Source organism: Biomphalaria glabrata, chromosome 14, assembly GCF_947242115.1.
Source record: "Biomphalaria glabrata chromosome 14, xgBioGlab47.1, whole genome shotgun sequence".
NCBI lineage: Eukaryota > Metazoa > Mollusca > Gastropoda > Planorbidae > Biomphalaria > Biomphalaria glabrata.
In genome coordinates this window covers 4,131,170-4,139,749 of record NC_074724.1, presented here as the reverse complement: position 1 = coordinate 4,139,749, position 8,580 = coordinate 4,131,170, and the positions used below count along the sequence as shown (strand labels likewise).

Sequence of the window (8,580 nt, the reverse complement as noted above, 5' to 3'; positions counted from 1 at the left end):
TTTTTTTGCAAGTCTAGAATATATTTTTCTACCTATAGCCCAATTATATACGAGTGCCTTGGACTTGATATTATCTTTTTGTTTCATTTTGTTGTATTTTTTTTATAAGGGTATCCTCGGAATGAAGAATAAAATTTGAAATGTCTTGTGTAATGTTAAGTTGAAAAAACTATTCACAAAAATGTTTTTTAATGGTACAGATCAGCGGTTCTAAACTTGTTTTTAAGTTTTTATAAGTACCCCTTTATTGTTTAAGAGTCCCCATTTGGCTTTCAACTATGCATTCATATGATTTTTTTTTTTTATTTAAAAAAAATATTCACTAGTTTATTTTCAATTACACCCAACCAGTATGTTAAAAGCTCAGGCTTAGAAACAGTCGTATAATCGATCACTTAGGCTTATATGTGAAACTGTTTTTATTTTTTTAATGAGATTTTTCTTTTTTGATGATCTGTGATTCACATCCCTTTATTTTACATTTTCTTGTGTTTCAAAATATATTTTTTTGTTTTATTTATTTCTTAGCATTACTTTTGAGTTGATTCTATATACACACATATAGGTTTATGTTATGCATGCATTTCTGGGCTTCTGTATTTTTGAACTTTTTTTTTCCAAATGGTGGAGCTATGAAAGAATAAGAAGCTGTACATATGGAGAGGATTTCCGATAATCATTCTAAGGGAAATAACACCATAAGAAATGACTACACTAACTAGCTGTGGAAGAAGTTTAGCTGTATAGATGTAGACTAATCAAATAATTCACACATATATTTATATGTTACATAATTTATGCTGTATCAAAGAGATGCTACTCTAAAGTATATGTGGGATGGCTGGTTTCTTTAAGGGTCCCACAGCTTTCACAGTAGCTTGTTTTCTGCTCAGTCACACTGAGTTGTACTGTTAACTCTTTAAAACGAATATGAGGATGACTTTGAAAAACCTGATTAGAAAAAAAAAGACTTTAACTCATCTCATCATCACATCTTGATTTTCATTGCCACATAAATGCAATCATCCCACTTTTTTCTTATTTCTTTATCTCTTACATTTGTACAAGATTAAATCAGAAGTGATTCTTGATGTTCAAGTTCTGTTGTAAGATTTTGTTGAGTGCCCTTTAGGTATTTGAAAAGATCAGCATTGTGTAGCAAAGCAGATAAAATGGGTGGGTCTCTTTTATTGTGTTTCTGGATGTCTCTTAAAAAGGAACATTCTGTATGCATGGTTCTTTTCGAGTGAAACAACTATAGATCATCTCATGGTAATATGATTAATGCCTGGGCATTAGCTATACTCGGAATGATGTCACTCACAGAGCAGTTTCGTCTCACTCTTCACAGATGATCTTTCCAAAGAATGACAGTGCCTATACAGTTCAGGACCAGGGGCATCACAGGCTCTGCCAAGGTGTAGCACTATGTGCTGCAAGCTGTCTAACGGTCACCGTCTCCTGGTTTGTCCTCAGGGTTGACTCCCAAAGCCTTTCCCATGATTGGATATAGCTGCAATGCAGCAGAGTTTTGAATACCTGAGTTTTCCTTCTCCTAGGTGGGTAGCCAGCCAAGCTAGCGAGTCCCTCCTGCTTGAATGTTATTGGTTTAGGCCCCAGCTACTCACCTTTGCCCTTTTCTCTGTTAGTGGACATGTGAAAGCCAGAAGCTGGACTGGTTGTCAGAGGCTGTTTGAGATACATGCCATTGGAAGCATTTTATAGGCAGTGGAGTGCTTATTTCCATTAACACTTCCACCAATGACAGCTTTAAAGTACCTTCCACTAAATGCATACAGTAGACTTCTTGAGATATAAGTAAATCTATAGTTTAAAGTGCTTATGGGTTAAGACTAGCATCAAAGTGTTACCTCTCCATTTATACAGCATGGTGGTTTATTGACTTTAATGTCAAGCAAAGTATTCAATTACTATTCTTTTTTTAAATAAATTTAAAATTAAGAAGGAAAAAAAAACAGTCTTCAATGGTTAATATATTTCATTGGATGTTATTGTTTTTGTCTAATATGATATACTTTTGTTTTCAATTGTTATGTTTAACAGTTTTGTCACTTACATTTAATATAATTCTAGTAATTCATTTTTCTTTTTTTTATAGAGCCCATAAAAGTATAATTTATAAATATTTAGATTGAGCTAAAACTATTTTAAAAAATCACAACTAGGCAAAATGAACATAAAACATCTCCTTCTGATTGGCTATATTTAATAATTCATCAGTAAGTAAAACCTTAAAAATAATTGTAGCCAAGCAATGTTAGAAAATGTAGTCAAACAAAAAAAAAATATTTCAATGAAAGACCTATTTGTTATCATGAATTAACTATAAAAGTAATAAATCAAATAGACTAATTAAGAAATATGCACGTAAGTAGATATATTAATAAAGGAAGATCGATGAAAATATGTATACAATCTTGCAGCCATTTTAAAGTCTGTGTGTAAAATGATACAAAAAACAAATATCTATCACAGTGTATCAACATGTTTCTACTGCACAAGTTTTTTTGTTGGCTTCTTCTGGCTCTTTGAAACTGTGGTTTAAAAAATCCATTACTTTAATTTCATTACCTAAAATAAATAGTCAATAAGTTTTCACAATAACAAATAGAAATCTTTCAATGTATAATTTGTATATAATTCTAGAGTTACAAAAGCATAAAAAAAAATATACTGGGTATGCCTTTAAAAGCAAATAACATGTGTCATAGTTTTAAAAAAAACCATCAGATTTAATTTATTATAAAATGTATTACCAAATGTGGTGTGAAACATAAATATCTTAATGGTTTTCTAGTAACAAAAAATACACAGAATTTAAAATTGCATGGAGCTTAAGGAAGACTAAACACACACCAATTACATAGCACAAACATTTTTCAAAAGAAACAAATATGCTGATAGAAAATAAAACAAAACTTCAGCCTGAACTTGAAATAAAACTTGTACCTTTAATTTAAAACTATAGAAGAGACAATATATGTGAATTAATGAATTATAATATTTTGGAAATTACTCCATCTAAAGTCACAAACCTAGTAGTACTATAGAGATTGATTCCTTTGTCTTGACTAAAGTTGAACAAGTAAAAAGAAGAAAAAAAAGTTCAGATCTTTAAGTCTTGGGAACAGATGATGAACAGCTCAACAGTATCAATGGCCTTTATATCAAGAGTCTTAACATGTGGCCAGCTCAACAAACATATACCTTTAAACTTTTTGTACAACATTAAAGGCTCGTCCTAAAAATCTTGACATTCAAGATCCCAATCTTCACCAGGATTCAAACTTGTAACAGCTCTATTCAGAAGCCAAGTGTTTTACCACTCAGCCACCTCTAACTTTTGAGAAGAACCTGCTTCTCCATTTTATTTCGTGAAAATCTAAACAGTTAAAATCTTTTTTGATTTTACACTAAACAAAATGTTCAATCCAACCCAATTAATAAATTAATTTGATGTTTCTTCAGAATTGAAGATTCTTACAGGATGAAATGGGATGGCAGTGGGCAAGGTTTGAACTATTGAGAGGTGAAAATCAAGAGTGCATACCAGCCATCCATTAATTATCTGAGAATAGTTGTATCTTGAAACAAATGAATTATTTTGTGATCAGCTTAAACTGTAAGTTAAAAGAACAATTATAAATTTTAATGTTTTGTTTTTTCCCTTATTTAGTTCAATCAATTTTCAACAAGTTTCAGATTTTTTTAAAATTTCCTTTCATCTCTTGAATCAAACAAAAAAAGCCTTTAAATTTCATCCTGATTACAGTAGCACTTCAGGATAGTGACATTATTTTGGCGTGATTTTACTGAATATATATGCATTTAAAGGCATTATAAACATTTGCAAGACTCTCCAAATTAGGGTACTTAAGCCACTAGGAAAAATGGTCTACAACATAAGTCACATTGATTTAAGACTGAAGGCAACCAATTATATAAATGTATTTTTTTTTTAGTTTCTTCAATAAAAACATCTAGTTTAAAAATTAGATTTTTGGGAGTTTTCCTAAACTAAAGAAACAATAACAATTATTGCAAGCATGATAATACAATTTTGTCTTCTTGACTCAAAGACAGATTATAAGTCTTTAGAGCTAGTCAGGGTTACCAGACGACAGGCAAAAGGAGGATATGTCTTTTTTGGAGTTGTATCCTTCACCCAGAAAGTACTGGTCTGAAATGTGAATATTTCTGTCTTTCATTCTTTCGTTTATAGGGATGCCATTTATCAATGAATCAAATTCCTTCAAATCTTAGTTTCAAATACACTTATAAATAGTACAAGTTCTATTACTAACTTGTAATTGTTTATTCACGGTTGTTACTAATGAAACTTATTACTCAGAGCTCCACAGGATGTTCTATTTTATTACTGCATTTCCCACCATTATACTGACACGGAAAGACTATTTTTGGTGTTTGTTTTACATGTTTTGGATGTTCCTTCGGATTTGAAGATACTTATATCCTGGCCCAAACTTCCTGCAGGTGGATGGGAGGGACAAACTCAGAACCACCATGACCATTGTATGACAGTCCATAGGCATATCACACGTCCTTGTAGCCAATGCTCAGTGTATAGGAGATAAAACAGACTCAGTGCAAAACATACTTTTAACAAAATTCAGTACTATTTGAAGAAAATGTTATGCATGGGGCTCAAAACATTCGGACTGGTGTTGAACTATTGCAAAAGCAAAAAGTCGCTTCATATAAGACAAAGTTTACAGCCTATGATTTACGGACAGGCTTCATCAGATACATTGTAAAAACAATGAGATTTTAAAGTTTCTTTTTCCTTTTTTTTTCTTCTTAATTTTTAAGTTTTTTTTTAACATTTTGTCCTCCTCTGGCCATGTAGAAATCTGGTAACCCTAAAGCTACTGTAAGTAGAGTTATACTTGTTTAATTCTAAAGCTGCCATCCAAAATGTATGTTGAAATAATTGATTTCAAAAGTGTATCATCTGCTATGATACTTGTATTACCAGTTTGGTTTACCCCATATAAGACATATTTTTGTCCATCTTCAGTGGGAAGAAATTTGTGAAGTTCTGATAAAATTAAGCTCTTCAGCTATTGAAAATAAGAAAAGCAAAAACATGATTAACATATTATTTTTATAATATCATTGATATGTGCAAGACAAAGTAATTTTATTCCAACAAAAGTCAATACATAATATTAATATAAGCAGACTTACATTAAAACTTTTATTTTTGGGTCTAGCATAATTATTTTCATTATTAATAATTATCAATTGCAAAATATAAACACATTCTCTATAATTTCATGGCTTCTGATGTTGAAAGAAAGAAATTTAATAACCAATTACAAGCTTTATGATACAAGAAATGATATTTTAATTATATTTTTTTTTTCTGTTTCTTTTCTAAAGAACTTAATCCCAAAAGAGGAGGAAGATAGACTGACATGTACGAAATGTACATGTATGTTCTATGTATTAGGCCTACTAAATGAATGAGTTTATTTCCTAATGATTTTGTATACAAAATGTGTTAGAATACAATTTTTTTTTTTTTAAATTGCCCTTATTCGAGAAGTGTCCAATTGATGCCGCAAATCAGATTGGACCCTAGCGCTCTGAGCATGCTAAAAGCATGAAATTAGCGCTATATGAAAGCTATTATTATTATTATTATTATATTACTTATAAGAAATTATATTAATTAATCATTAATTATTCTTTTTAAATAGCAACTTTTATGTCTTCTCAAAAGAACTTGAAAAGAACTAAAAATGATCTTTTTTTAAATTATTTTTTATGGTGAACTATACTTGATAAAAAGGTCACCTAAAGACCAAACATGTACACCAGGCTCATTTTTTATGTCTAAAAAACTTACAAAAAGAATAAATGAGAAATAAATAAATGCTTATTATCACAGGTCATCAACACATGTTAATGACAACAAAAGTTGTTTACCTGTTGGTAAACAAAAAATGAAAAGATAGATGTCTTCATTAAAACCATGTTAGTAAACTTCCATATCAGTAAAACTTTGATAAATTCCCTTTTCAGACCTTGTGATCTATGGGGCAGATGATATAAAGGCCATCTGATTCTGTGGCCTATGGTTAACAAGGGTGTCATGTGGCCAGCACAACGTCCAACCACCTAAAGTTACTTTTACCCAACTAATGTGAGGTACCTGTTAGAGCTGGGTGGACTCAGAGGTGTCCAAAGATCTCAAAATTGAAAACCCCAGTCTTCACCAGGAAGCCAAGCACTTTACCGCTCAGCCACAGTGCCTCCTCAAAATTTGATAGTTAGTTACAAAGAAAATCTTCATGCTTACATCAGAAGCAAACAATTCTACATTTTCAGCTTCTATTAGCGAGAATGGACAAGGATGAGATGTGGATTCCTCATTTATGTAGACCTCAATGCTTACAACTTCTTTCACTGCACAAGCTTCTAAAAAGTACAAAAATATTAAAATAAAAATAGTATTATGATAATTGAGAAGTTCTTTTTCTTCTTCTTCTTCTAGCCAGCTTTATTGCTGCTGAGCTGTGAGCTCTTTTGCAGACTGTGCCAAGGAAAAAAAGTGTGCTGTTTTCTTCAGTTGTTCAGCACTGCCATACAGGGTGTTGGTTATGTTGGAATGTAGTGGAAGTAGGGTCTGCCTAAGGAGGGTTAGGGAGGGGCATTCAAAGAGGATATGGTTTACGATTTCAAAGGAGTGGGTGCGGTGTCTGCTAAGGGGGAGTTGTGTGGAGTTTATTTTGTTCATGTGGTAATTTAATAGTGGTGTGTGTCCTGTTCTTAGTTGGAAGATAGTAGATTGTTCTTTGCGGGGGAGGAAGATAATTGAGAAGTAAAAAGGGTCATTTGGAAATTTCGTTACATCTTTCACAGTGTTTATGAATTAAGGTAGGCCTACTAGGTTTTCAGTTTTAGGGTTTAATTAAGAAAGGAATGGTGGACGAAATAGCGTTAGCCACATAATTCTCTAGGCCTATATAAATTTTTGCCACAATAAGATGTGAACTATACTGACTCTGACCTGTTCACATACATCTCAAGGGTCCTGGGTTAGAATTAGAATGTAAAATATCTGCTTATATGTATTTATAGCCTACAATTTCTTATAGAATAAACATTTATACATTTTTTTTCATTTAAAGTAAAATTGTTATATCTCATGTTAACTATAGACTTATTAATATAAGTAGGCCTACTTTATTGTTATAATTAAAGTATTAGTTTTGCGTATTGACTATAGCTCTTAATCTTTCTGTGGCCTACGGTTTACAAGGATGCCATGTGGCTAGTACAACGACCAACCGCTTTTCCCTAACTAATAATGTCAGGTACTCATTAGAGCTGGGTGGACTAACAGGCGCCCAAAGATCACAAATTTAAAAATTCCATGATTCGAACCCGGGACCCTTGGTTCAGAAGCCAAGCGCTTTACCGCTCGGCCACTGCACTAAATCTAGACTGTAGGCCTATATCAATTTTCATTGATTAGGATATCATCATCATCATCATATGTCTGGTAACTTAATTCTCTAGCTAAGACTACTTACCAAAATATACTGTATTTTTTTTAGATGTAGAAGTTTTATTGGAATCAGGCCTACTCCCCGCCATCTAAATCTAGATCTTAAATAACTTAATGTAAGAAATAAAGACATATAGGCCTACACATCTTTAGGCCTAAACACAAATGTCTAATTAAAAATTACCAATTCAAAAATTCATTAAATGAGGCTACGACGCTGACTCTTATTAGAACTTAGTGTAGATCTAGATTCTATATATAGTAAATAGTAATAAGCCTATTTATAGGTTATATAAGTTAGAGACCTAGATCTAGTACAATAGCCTAAATTTCTATGAATGCGTTGTTTTCTCAGTAGCATGCCTTACCTGAGTGTAATATCTAGAATCTTTAAGTCTATTCTAAACTTTACTAAGAAATGCATTATGTTACTGGGCTAGATCTAGTAGATCTAAATCTTTGGTTTGTATGAGGTAGGGGCGAGGGGATGACCTAGATCTAGTACAATAGCCTAAATTTCTATGAATGCGTTGTTTTCTCAGTAGCCTATGCCTTACCCGAGTGTACCGTAATATCTAGAATCTTTAAGTCTATTCTAAACTTTACTAAGAAATGCATTATGTTACTGGGCTAGATCTAGTAGATCTAAATCTTTGGTTTGTATGAGGTAGGGGCGAGGGGATGACTGAACTCAGATTATTTTTTGATTAAAGTGGGGAGGATTCGCGCAATAACACGCATCTCACTCTCTCGCCCTGGTTAAGCCTGCCGATCCGAGCCGTTTCTGGGTGTGGCTGCTTCGCATGTTACAGCTACTGTGAACCATTGGGTACCCAGTGCCCAGTGGGGACTAAAAGCAAGCCAAGCCATCCTCCATAATAAGATTTATTTTTGCTCCAATACCGCGAAAAAACAACTTCTTGAACCTAAAATAAACATTACATCTAGATAGATTCTTCGTAATCCCGGGGCATATATTCTCAGAATAGCCAATCAATATGACTAGATCTATAACCTAGAAG

At 32.6% G+C, this 8,580-nt stretch overlaps 1 long non-coding RNA gene across 1 annotated transcript; it reads right to left on the bottom strand.

The window, feature by feature from the left end:
* Window positions 1-310: 310 nt before the first annotated feature.
* LOC129922804 (uncharacterized) lies at window positions 311-7,872 on the bottom strand. The gene is made up of 3 exons (XR_008774700.1): window positions 7,584-7,872; window positions 6,347-6,465; window positions 311-5,102 (listed from the first exon to the last, which is right to left on the bottom strand). It is a non-coding gene; the product is annotated as an uncharacterized LOC129922804 (long non-coding RNA).
* Between the last annotated feature and the right edge of the window lie 708 nt (window positions 7,873-8,580).